Source organism: Taudactylus pleione, unplaced genomic scaffold (assembly GCF_031769625.1).
Source record: "Taudactylus pleione unplaced genomic scaffold, aTauple2 ptg000473l, whole genome shotgun sequence".
Classification (NCBI taxonomy): Eukaryota; Metazoa; Chordata; class Amphibia; order Anura; family Myobatrachidae; genus Taudactylus; species Taudactylus pleione.
The window spans coordinates 9639388-9652377 of record NW_028284875.1 but is presented as its reverse complement, the minus strand read 5'-3'; the positions used below and the strand labels follow the sequence as shown (position 1 = coordinate 9652377).

General features: G+C 40.9%; 1 pseudogene; it reads right to left on the bottom strand.

Moving 5' to 3' along the window:
• LOC148503963 (N-acetylglucosamine transporter UNC93A-like) overlaps positions 1–12216 on the bottom strand; it is a 63151-nt pseudogene extending 50935 nt beyond the window's left edge.
• Positions 12217–12990: the final 774 nt, after the last annotated feature.

Genomic DNA, 12990 nt, shown 5'->3' with positions numbered 1-12990 from the left:
CTCTTATCAGAGCGTCCGGCTCTGAATCAGGCCCTCTATCCCATTTTTTTAAATATGAAATGCCGAAGCCGAATGATTGGCAGACAGGATCTTGCCATCTTGCAAATGGCGACAAGACTCCATCTTAGAAATAGGGCACACAGCGCCATTTTGTCAAAACCACATAGTACACAAAACATAACGTGCACACTTACATAAAAGGTTCCCTAGTCAAGGTTTATTCAGTAATTATTAAATAAAGACTATTTGATATCTAAGGATTTATACATGATAAGTAAATAGTGTTTGGTATTGAACTGACCTACCCATTCTCAACAGCTTTCCGGTATCATCAAGGGGGCGAAGATCGCAACATGCATTCTCAACTTATGGATCATAGAGAGTTAAAACACCAAAATGTACCTTGTAAAATGTTAGCAGCTCAGTTATGCATGCAGGGGGGAATAAGGAGACAACAAGCTTTTGGAGGCTGATCTGTGTCCATTTGAAGTGACCTGTTTAGCATTTGTATCACACTGTTGGGATAGGAGTTTCACAGGTGGGGGGAGGAGTATGGCATTCTGAGAACACACAGGCCAGCAGACACACTTGGAGCAGGGAATTGGAGGAGAGAGGTTCTCTCTGTCACAAGACAACCTAAACAATGGGACAATCGGGAATATGGCTAAGTATATTGTTGTTAAACTGTACAGTAGTTAGTCTATTTGGGTATCTGTAGCGAGTTTTGTGTTAACCTGTTATTAGTTTATCTAGATTGTTTGTAATAAGTTTGTAGTTTGGTAAGGGAATTCATAAGTCTGTGTTAGCATACAGTGGATGATATGATGTGATCTAGTCTGTAATGTTATCATCTGCACTGTAGTGTACAATAGTCTGTTCATACTGGTTGTTTTAGCAGCATGCAGGAAAGGGATTGATTATAGAGTTTTGTAATATTTGTAATGATTGATGCTGGTTGATATAATTGTTTGAGATCCTCTGGTGAGCTGTGTTAGGGCCTTCCCATGTGCTTGAACAATATCACTGCTTGGGAGAGATAGGCTTGGTATGTGTTGTATACTCATGAATGTAATCATAGGCTAGCATCAGTGTTATATTATGGAAGTTGAATTAATAACAGCTTTGATTGGTCAGAAGTAATTATCGTGTGTAAGAATAGTCTGCAGTTTGTTAAAAATGGCTACCTCCATGTGGGGTGAACAAAGGAAATTCCATGTGCTCGACGTTTCCCCATTGAATCATGTGTTTGATTCAATGGAAGTTGTGAATTGCTAGTCTTGTGGGTATAGTTATAATTCTCAGATAGGTATATTGTAATTATTATAATTGTGATCATTAATGGATATATGATTTACAGAGTTACAACTTAATGTGGGTTTTCTAACTTTCAAAATGGAGTTTGTCTAGAGACCATGCGGTTTGGACAATAGGGCATGTATCATTCCCAAATCCCCATACACACACACCATCACCAGCCATCTTGGACATGTGCTCTCAGCAGACATTGATATCTCTATCATTGTAGTTTGATCTCTCTCTCTCTGCGTGTGCCTCTGTCTCTCTGCGTGTGCCTCTCTCTCTCTGCGTGTGCCTCTCTCTCTCTTCGTGTGCCTCTCTCTCTGTGTGTGTGCCTCTCTCTCTGTGTGTGTGCCTCTCTCTCACTGTGTGTGCCTCTCTCTCTCTGTGTCTCTCATTGTATTTTGAAGTTTAATCATGCATATGTATATCAACTGTACCTTGTGACTTTATGATTTATTTGCGCTTATTGTAAACAGATTATAGCGTGTAACTGACTGTACTTTTACCTTGAATATCACTTGTGCTTTGGAACCACAGATTCCACGTTTAAGTCTTTATTTATGGTGTGACTGCGTATGCAAATTAGCGTCATCCTTAGAAGGTATAGGCAGGACATTAGAAGGTATAGGAAGGTGTGTATAGAGGTTCATTCTAATATTAACAGAACAGAAACATACAAATCAGAAGAAGTAATTGTCAGCCACTTATGAAGTCAATGAAATTGCACCAGATTAACTTTCAAAACAATACACGTGGCTCTGGGCAGATATGTTATAGGGCTCCATCTTTATAATGTTATTTTAAATAAATAAATAAATAAAATATATTTAAATGACAAACTATTACTCCCATAGAAAGCCTGATGAAAATGACAGGTCACTTGTGGAGACTGCCTTTGACTTGATATGCTCAGAGCATAGGTGCTGGTTTGCACAATGGTAGGAGGACCGCACATCACGTGTCCCCCTTGCTATAGTGCCACCAACCGTGGCTGGTAATGCCTGGTGCTGGTAATGGAAAAACTGGTGGACTCCAAACTCTTTGTCCATCTGGTTTATCCATACTAGCCTAGGCAGAAGAGCGAGTACTACTACACACACACTATGCAGGGAGTGCAGCTCTATGCTTTTTATTAACATTTTATTTTACTTATGCTCTTTTATTTCTTTCTTTTATTTATGCTCGCTGATAACTGGCTGATAACTAGCTGGAAGGCTGGTGATGTGTGGCTTGAAAACCCACTGTACATCACCAGCAGGTTGGTCCTTTAACCTCCAAAATGCGTACTATTACATTCCGCTACTTGGAGCCCAAAGTTGCAACAATCTCACAGTAAATATGGAGGTTATTACTTCCCCCCTATACTGTATATTGTTTATTTGCAATGAGGAGGCTCTTTTCTGAAAACTTAGTAATATTCATTACTTTTATGTGTATTGGCTTCATATTTTTTTTATTTAATATTGTATATTATAGACACATAAATTTTATAATTGTTTCAAATGTAGCTATTCATCTATATTCATTATCATTATTATTTCTCCTGTACTACTCAGCCAATTTCTTGCTTTGCACCTTTTCTCTTCCGGTTACAATTGTTAGGAAATGGTACTCTTCTCTTAAAGTGCGCACACACTAGATCAGTGATTCCCAACCACGGTCCTCAAGGCACACTAACAGTCCTGGTTTTAGTGATATCCATGTTTCAGCACAGGTGGTTAAATCAAAATAACTGAAGTACTAATTGAGTCACCTGTGCTCAAGTGGGGCTATCCTTAAAACATGGACCATTAGTGTGCCTTGAGGACCGTGGTTGGGAACCCCTGCACTAGATGATAGAGGAACGACTGTACGATTACGGCATTGTAATCGTTCATCTTCCTGTGCAGTGGAATAATGTGCCTACACCGATATGTCGTTCAGTGCAGGCACCCTCCCAAATCCCTGAACATGCCCAACCTGTTGTTATCGGCAGGTTGGCCTGCATGTTTAGGTGATGATTGTAGTAAAAAACAACCAGCGGGAACGCGCATCGCTGGTCATTTTCAACATTATACTGTATGATTACTGAACGATTATTGAGCGATTGACCGATTATGATGTCGTAATCGTTCAATCGCTCATTTTAATCGTCTAGTGTGTACGCACCTTAAAACTGGCAGCAGAGTAACAGTTAATTTGAAACAATTTTTTTCTCTATGTGTATAAAATAAATGTACTGCCCAGCACCTTGCTCTGTATGTTGTTACCATACACTCATTTCAACACAGCACACAATTCCATCTACACGCCCATGACACGCACCCAGTACACTTAGCCTATGTCACAAGCCCCTGCACTGCCAATGCTATGAAGGGTGAACGCTGGGCAAGCATTTGCTGAAGTCTCTGCATTCCTCCTATTTGGATCTGTGGTTAGCAGCATATTGTTTGCAGTTAAATTCTTGGTTGCTGCTGGGCCTCTGCACTAATTACTGCCTGTCTATGTGCACTATCAGGTGCATACTGATTGATTCTCCTGTCTGTGTACAGCCCAAGTGCTCTCTAGTCTATCATTAGGGAGACTTGCGCCTGGTTGGGCCCTGTTTCTGTTAAATTCCAGCCAGCCCTTCACTCCATGCCGGTGATAGCGTTTCACGTGTTTCCAGTTGTCATTTTTGTCTCCTGTTCACAGTCGAGTTCCCAGTACCTAGCCAGCTTCACTGTTCCTGCCGTTTGTGTCATCTAGGTGGCACGGTCTGCATTTGCTCCATCTGCCGTTAGTGTCTTCTTGGCGGCACAATCTACATTCCTGCCTTGCCGTTTGTGTCATCCAGGCAGCACAGACTGCACTCAGCATTCCGAGCACGCAACCCAGCATCTTGTGTCAACCCAGCAACACAGGCCGCACATCAGAGTACGCAATCCAGTATACTGTCGCTTGTGTCATTCCTGGCGACATATAGTGCTACTCAGAATCCAGAGTACACAACCTTGTGTATACCGCTGGCATCATCTCAGTGGCATTAAGCGCACCACAGCGTCCAGTATATGCAACACTGTGTACAACCGCTGGTGTCATCTAACATTAAGCGCACCCCAGCGTTCTGTGTACAACCGCTGGTGCAACACTGTGTGCACCTCAGCATCTTCCTGCCAAGTCATTCTGCCCTCAAGGCAGCAACCAGCCCAGAGGCTGCTACTGGCCCAAAAGCCACACCACAACTCATTGGCCCACAGGCCTCAACCAGCCCAGAGGCTGTGACCGGCCCAAAGGCCGCACCACAACTATATGGCCACATCTTGCCAAGATACTCCGGCCCTCAAAGCTGTGCAGGACTTTTCTCCACTATTGGCTCGGAGCCTTAACAGCCTGTGTGTGAAGTGAACACCCCATTGCTGCCTAGTAACACCCATTCAGAAGCAACTGAGATGCATAGAACTCTGAATCACCTGTAATTGCTCATAGTTGCTTAAGCCAGCCACGTAGCATGCACAGTGCTAAATATCACAACGTCTGTCTGCAAACAGAGTTGTATGCTTGTATCAGTCAGCCTCTTGGATGCAGAGATTATCAACTTCTCTCTGGGGTCCAAATCTGTGCACTTATGTACATACTTATATAAATGGGAATATTTGTGCCTTTTCCTGCAATTCTTGGGTGGATCCCGGCATACATTCAGAAGGAGATGCATCCTACTGTACTTGGGTTCAGCCAGGGTCTGTTTAGTTGATCTCAGGTCTCTTTGGCAGGTGATTTTACAGGGATGAGTCCTCCTCCTCCTCCAGTAGCTCTGCTTCTGTACGGTCTGGCCAGCACTTTATGAAGGCACTTAATAGAGATGCTTACAGGCATAGGTTCTGGCACTCTGGCAGCACCAATAAGGATAGCTCTAGCACAGATACAGCAGCAGCCCCAGGGAGGTCCATTGTGATAAAACCAGTACTGCTACATGGCTTGCCCAAAATTCAAATGAAGTTTAGAAAGGGGAAGTATGTGGAAAGGGGAAGTATGTGTACATGTTTGCTGTCACAGTGAAGTTTAAGAAAGACCTAGCTGAAGCAAAGACTAAGGATGGTATTCACAAGGGTGCATACATGATCGAACGGACATGTACTTCTTTGCCGCATGCTACCTCAAGACATGTCCTTCGGAGCATGTTAATGTTATCCATTACCTCCATATGATATATGGCCTCTTCTGTTTGACGGTATGAGCTTATGGTGAGGTGTTTTTTCAGAAGCAGGATTGTGTGTCCATAGTGTTCTTTGGGTGTAAGGATGTAGAGAAGTACCCATCTCCTGCACTTGCTTCCATAGCCACCTGGTTTGCAATGTTTTCTTGGGCCCCTATGGACATCAAAGTCAATGTCTAAGAAAGGCCACTGCTATGCCTACACAGCGGGGCATAGTGTCATTTTCAACACCTGTGTTCATAGTTGAGGATCCCACACAGAGAAAGATTGCAGACTTGTGGGGCCCCTTCTCCTGTGTGGGTGATGCTATGCCACTATTGTGGTCTTGGTAATCTGCACAGGATAATACCACTCTGTTTTGAGATGGCTTTATGGATGCTTTAGAGGTGCTAATTTTTGGGGGTGATGTTGGATGGGATACCTCCAGTATCGGCATGGTCGGGCCTTTTGCCTCTACACATTTTTCGTATTTCGTTCTCTTCTCTGTGGGCATGGAACCAAAAAGTGTGTGGGGAAATTCCATCTGATAAAGCATTTGTCTTATACAAAAGGAGGTTTGGCAAATTAAAAAATTCCTGATAAGTTTTGTGGAGTGTCCTACTAGTCTTTTGACAAGGCACTTGATATTATCAAGTCCATGTGCCTAGGCACTTTGATGAGTAAAATTTATGTTGAATTTGCCTTTTGCTTTCTGCAATCTGATGTATTTAGGTTCATGTGGTTTATTTGGAGGATTGTTTCTATATATAGAAAAGTTTGTGCCTATGAGTTGCTCATCCTCCTTAGTTTGAGTTACTCAGTATCTTTCTCCATTGGTGTGTGGTTGCAGAGATGTGAAGCATGGAGTAGCTCAGTACCTACATAGTTTACTTTTTGTTAGGCAAGCTGGCTCCCCCAACTGTACTGATCTTTTTTTAGACCAGGCCTTGTTTGCAACGTTTGTGTCCCCATTGTGCATGACAATACCATAGTTCTTGCGATCAAGCTTTTCCATCTTAGTATCGAAGTTGATACCATAAATCAGGGTTTCCCAACCATGGTCCTCTAGGCACACCAACAGTGCAGATTTTAAGGATATCCATACTTGAGCACAGGTGACTTAGGCCCTCATTCAGAGCCGTACGCTCTGAGCAGAGCGCACGCTCTGAATGAGGGCCGGCCTCCATTTTCAAGGAGCGTCCTCCTGGACGCTCGTATAGCTGTGGGTCACCACCCACAGGCTATACGAGCGTGCATTGTGATGGTCGCGATGGTCGAGACCATCGCGACCATCGAATTTGCGAGCCGGAGCCTGCGGTTGAGGTTTTCAACCGCAAGCTCCGGAGTGATTTTGGCTCTATCAGAGCCAAAATCACTCCCACTGACATCACTAGTGTCAGTGGGCCGGCTTCTGACGGGAGGCGTTCCCGTGGGAACGCCCCCGTCAGGGAGGCACGCCCCCGGCACGCCCACCAAAGGGGGCGTGCTGTCATTCAACATTGACAGCACGCCCCCTTTGATCGGACACAACGAGCGAAGGACTTTCCTTCGCTCGTCGCGTCTGGCGCATGCGCACGACGGAGCTCCCTCCGTCGTGCGCATGCTCAGTCCATAACATCGACCCACTTGCGAGCGGACAGCCGCTCGCGAGTGGGTCTGAATCAGGCCCTTAATTAGTAAGTCAGTTATTTTGATGTAACCATCTGTGCTTAAGCATGGGTACTGCTCTAGTCTATTAATCAGCAGCAAGCTTCCTAGCTACTGTCAATGCACTTACTAGGTCATTTAGTCCATTGCTGTCTCACCTGTAATATTGTTTTTAAGGCCAAGCACATGCTGGGAGAGGAGAACTGTATTGCAGAAGTGCTTTCTCTAGATTTCAGCAATTGGAGCCACATGCTATGGCTGCTGGTGAGATTTGCCCTCCTTATTGTCTGCAAATCTCATCCCCAACACATTGCAGACATACCAGTTGGCTTTGCGGTGATTAGAGATGTACATGAGACCTGTTGGCATAGAGAAAGAGTCAGCATCATGTGATGCTTTCTTTTTTCTATGTTGGTGGCCACTCTTAGTCACCGTACCTCTAGATATCATTCCTTTTTTGTGCATTTGTAATGGAAAGCTAGATGTTATCAAGAGCTTATACTGTAGATCCTGAAGGCTCTCAGAGGTTGCACTAGGAGCTGCCCGGTTCCTGTTAACAAACAGCATCACATAGATATTGTTTTCTTGTCTCATTTGCTGCCTGCATTTTATGCTGTGGAGTGTCAAAATTATATTGTGTTAATTCAGTTTTACCCTGTTTCATGGGCTATGCTCTTTTTGTGAGCTAATGTCACCATCTAAGGTTATGGTTTATTTCCTGCTCTCCAGCAACATTCTAGAAGGTTGCCGGATATGCCTCTGATCATGCAGTGACACTTGGATCTTACCAATGTCATTGTCACTCTCTTATTTGGTGCAGCAGCCTCTCGTTGGGGTTTATTTCCTGGTACTGTACATGTGAACAGCACCAATTTCAAGTTTCAGCATACTTGGCAACTTTTCTCACCGATAGTCAAGGGACTTGGCGCTGCATTCTCATTATTCAATGTGAATCGCGTCATCTAACCTCCTGGCCGCACACTTCAGTCGGCAGATGGGAGAATCTGAGAGATTGGCCTGGGAGAGCACCCCACCTCCAAAAAAAAAAAAAATTGGGGCTCTCCCAGACCTTCTGGGAGACTTGACAAGTAAAAGTTTCAGTTTGGTTTAGTATTTAAGAGTTACAGTGCTCTTAATTTTATTTCAGGTTGCTGCTGCTACAACCGTGGCCTTGGCAGGTTTCACTATAATGCAAATTAAAGCTTTAGGCCAATGGAAATTAAATTGCAATAAGCATTATATCATTGTCAGTGGGCACACCTGATGGATTTTACCTGATTTGCCTGCTATGGGGGACCTGATTGGCTTTGAAATTCCTGTAGTTTTTTTATGTTATTTACGTTTAGTCATGTTACCCCCCATCCCTCCCCCATGTTTTTTTTATCTGTTCCTTGAGTTGTTTTTTATTGTTACCTTACAAATGAAAGATGGGATCATTTGACTATTTGAATAGTGTGCACTTATTTGTGTGCTGGGTGTCTCAATTCCATACTGCCTCAGTCACAGCCATTTTCCAAGTGCTAGAAGACTCCATAGATTAGGTTTCTGGCTCCTTTGTTGGGATTTCTTGTATGATAAATTGAGAGCAGCTGCTGTGCATTTTGGTGCCACAAGGGGTTAGGTCTCCATTTTGGGGTAAAAACCCTTGATTTATGCTGCTCCATAGTACGTGACCTCGGTTTGTTGATGATGGCATAAGGTCACCTTGCTGCTGTCATCCATTTTGAAGTAGAGGCAGTCTGGTAGCCAGGCATGTCATTCACTTAAGAGACACCCATCTTTTTTTTTAAAGGATTGAGTCCACTTTACTGAGGAGGGGCTGTCCATTTGTATTAGAATTTTGTTTTATTCTTGTTGCAGTAGTTTTAGGAATGCTAGTGGTGATGCTGCTATAGATACTGTAAGGCTTACTGTTTAAGGAAAGTGCAGCCGATCAGTGGTATTATGGAGCAATAATTCAGTATAGTCTGCTTTAAAGTGAGGCCTTGGCTGATGCCACCCTGCCAGGCATCAACTATATCACCCCTCTCCATGAGAAACAATAGGGCTGTTGCCTCCCTCTTTTATATAATACTAATTTCATGTGATAGTTACACTAGTTATTATTTGCAATGCATGTGATGGCTGTAGTAGTCTCTGATTCCGGACACCCTTTCCATGCCACCATAGTTCAATAGTTATCAATAAAGATGTCCTTCTAATGCTTTACATTGTTGTCTTGTGTCACTTTAGCAGTGTTAAGATTTAGTTGTTAAGTGGTTTATTTAATTTATGACAGAGGAACAAATCATTATTAGCCGTTAATGCATTTATTATAAATGTGAGTGCACTTAATGAAATTTAACAAGTTAAAAATGTAGTGTACAATCATTAAAGTATTCATGTTCAAAAGAAAAGGTTATCCTCCACCAAAACATTAAAATAAAATCTATTAGACGTTAGGTTAAAATTTGATATGTCCATGCAATGCCCAATGGAATCTAGACAAGCAGGTATTAGACTGCCATTTGATATTTTGTGGTCAAAGTTCTTTCTTGAGGAATGCACATTACTACTTTATTAACTTTTATGTTCTTATCTTTATTGTTGTAAATAATACTCCCCAAGCATGACAGTATTAGTATTTTTGTGATCATGTACTGTCATTAACTTTTATAACATTTAATATTACCATCTTGGGTAGAAGTTTGCCAGTATATTGGTGATGTAAAAGCATGTGGTGGCAACAAGTGTCCATTTGCATCCAAGTTTGTTAACGATAAATGGAGCAAGTACCAATGCAGAGAAGATTTGACCTCCATATGTGACACTTAGGGACACAGTACCAAGACCTCCAGAAGGATTCAGGCTACTCTGCAGAGAGAAAATTACTAATTAAAAACATAATAAAACTAATTTAGGAAAACCACTACAGAAACCACACATAAATTTTACTTCCTTAAGCATTACACAGCCCTTCTAGTTGTGTCATGCTGTGGAGTTACTCGGTAGCGCCAAGCATCTTTTTGTGCAACTTTTTACCTTTAAATATGTCTTATTCACAAAGCGATGCAAATTTCTGCTGATCATAATGATATGCAGCATGCCTATATTCTCTTTGCTAATAAGATGCGTTTGAAGGTAAAGAGCCGCACTAAAACATGCTTGGCGCTACAGAGTCACACGGCACTCACGCATTATAGTTAACGTGACTCCTAGCACAAGGAAGTAAGATATATGTATATATAAATATATGTCTCTCTCTCTCTCTCTCTCTATATATATATATATATATATATATACATACTAAACCTAACTTAGATTAATTAATTTGAACGTGAATAGATGCATCTCTGAATAAAACAAAAATACACCAATGGCGAAGAAAACTGACTCAGTTACAAGCAAACAGAAGACTGACTGAGCAAAGCAAATTATACAGTATTGTTACTCCCTCCTGGACTATAACCTCCCTGGCCCTAATCACACACTCATCAAATGTGTTAGGTTGGTAGGGATCCCTGCATCAATGCAAATCCTCTAAAATCATTTTAATTTCTTTTTATTTTTGATATTCTAGTCACTAAACAGTCTTAAGCTTCAGGTGTTGGCAGGAGAATTGGGGCCTGATTCAAAGCCACATGCAATGCTATCAGTTGGGTGATTTTTTTCCAACTCCATGTGCACAAAAAACTCCCACAGCTCATGCGTTACACAGAGTGTATGCACAAAGGCACTGTTCTACAGAGATGCACTGTATCAGAAATGTCTTGGAAAAGTGATGGGCGTTCCTGGGCGGTTACTGCTAGGTATCTTAGTGCACACACGGATATGGGCGTGTTATGGGAGTGTCATGGGAGTGTCAGAGAAAATGGTTGCTTACACAGACGCTCACCCACTTACATAGGAGGCCATACTCGGACAGAGAAACTGCCAAAGAGCTGCTGCAAGTTTCAATAATGCAAGCGATGGTGCGTCTAAACACGCACCAATCGCTATGTCAATGTCTACAGATGCTGACAGTGCGAGGCTCTGTACTTGCACATTCATACACACAGATCTACACTAGGGAACGACTTTGTAGTAGCATTTGCATAAAGTCACATAGATACAGCCGCTTCTGCATCGACCTCTGAATCAGGCCATTAATCTCTGATATGTAAAACATTATAGAAGCACCAGGGGACAGACCTCACCACCGGAAAGCTCAAAGTAGCTACTGTTTCCTACTAGATGCATCTTTTAAGTAATGTATAAAATACAGTATAAACTATTCTATACAATACAGTCCAATATATTACAGGTTGAGTCTCCCATATCCAAATATTCCAAAAAACTGAATTTCTTTAGCATGACCGAGATAGTGAAACCTTTGCATTTTGATGGTTTAATGTACACAAACTTTGTTTAAGGCACAAAATTATAAAAAAATATTGTATAAAATGACCTGCAGTCTGTGTATATAAGTTGTATATAAAACATAAAAGCATTCTGTGTTAGATTTGTGTCCCATTCCCAAGATATCTCATTATGGTATGCAATTATTCCAAAATACGGAATATTCTGATATCCAAAATACCCCTGGTCCCAATCATTTTAGATATGGGAGACTCAACCTGTAATATAAAATTTGAGACCAAGCATTCAATACTAAATTTGCAGAATTTTTTATTTTATTTTATTCATATAGCTATCAATTATAATTTATGCTGGTCAGGTGATTGTCATTCTAATAAGTTATGTATGTACAGTATAAAAATACATCTTTGAATTGTGCTGGATCATATTTTAAAAGCTGCTGTATTTTATAACATATTAATAAATAATTTGTTTGTATTCAAGACATTTTTGCTGTTACATTTCTCAAAAAATCAAACAAACTAGATTCACATATATATCCTGGAAAACAGAAAAGTTATTAAGATGAAAATAAAAATAAAAAGATTAAGGTCCCAAACACTTTACTTTCAAAGGAAGTGACTTCATAAATCAAAAGGTATTATATCTAGCTAAGTAAAAAATATTGTAAACATTCTTCAATACTTTACCTGCAGTGTTTGAAGACCACCAAAAGCAGTGAATATGAGTAAAAATCCCATAGATACTACAAAAATATTCTTTAGATGTCTCAGTCCCATGCTTCTTTTGTATATGATAGTTGAACTTGAACTTGAAAGTGCACTTTTTCCTATAAAATGTTAACTTGAAAATGGAATAAATGTTAAAAATGTATATGCCAAATCATCACAAAAAATTTAACATTTCAACATGACCGTCTCAGATTTCAGTGAAATTTGGTTATTATGATAGATTAGGATGATAGACAGCATAAAGTAACTTTCATATGTAAAATTGGTTATTATGATAGATGATTAGGATGATAGACGGCATAAAGTAACTTTGATATGTAAAATTTTAGCACTCAGTGATACACGGTGTTCATGCAACAGGGTTGCCAACATGACAAAAAGTGTAGAATATATGCTTGCAAGGTCAACTAAAACAAATCATAACTTTGCTTCTAATTGTGATAGAACTTTCATTTTGGCCTTGTTTTGAAGCTAAGGGACCATAGTTTTCATAAAAAAATGTTTTATATTTAAATATTGACTTTTACATTTCAAGGTCACATGATGTGACCTTTGACCTTGAATTTCTAAAAAAAGTGTATGTTTCATTTTTTGTACATCAAGCATGTTATACACTTAAATACAATCTCTCTTTTGTCTAAGTTTCTTTTTGGGAAGCCTTTGGGGAACAGGACTAAAAAAAAATATTAAGTACGGCAGTTGAACCCTTCGTGCACTAACCATGCAGTTGGCAAGTTCAGACTTGTCTTGTAGTGTCTCTCTCTATGTGTTCTAGGGATGGCCATCGGTGGGATTCCATTGACGCTCACCATCGGTGATAAC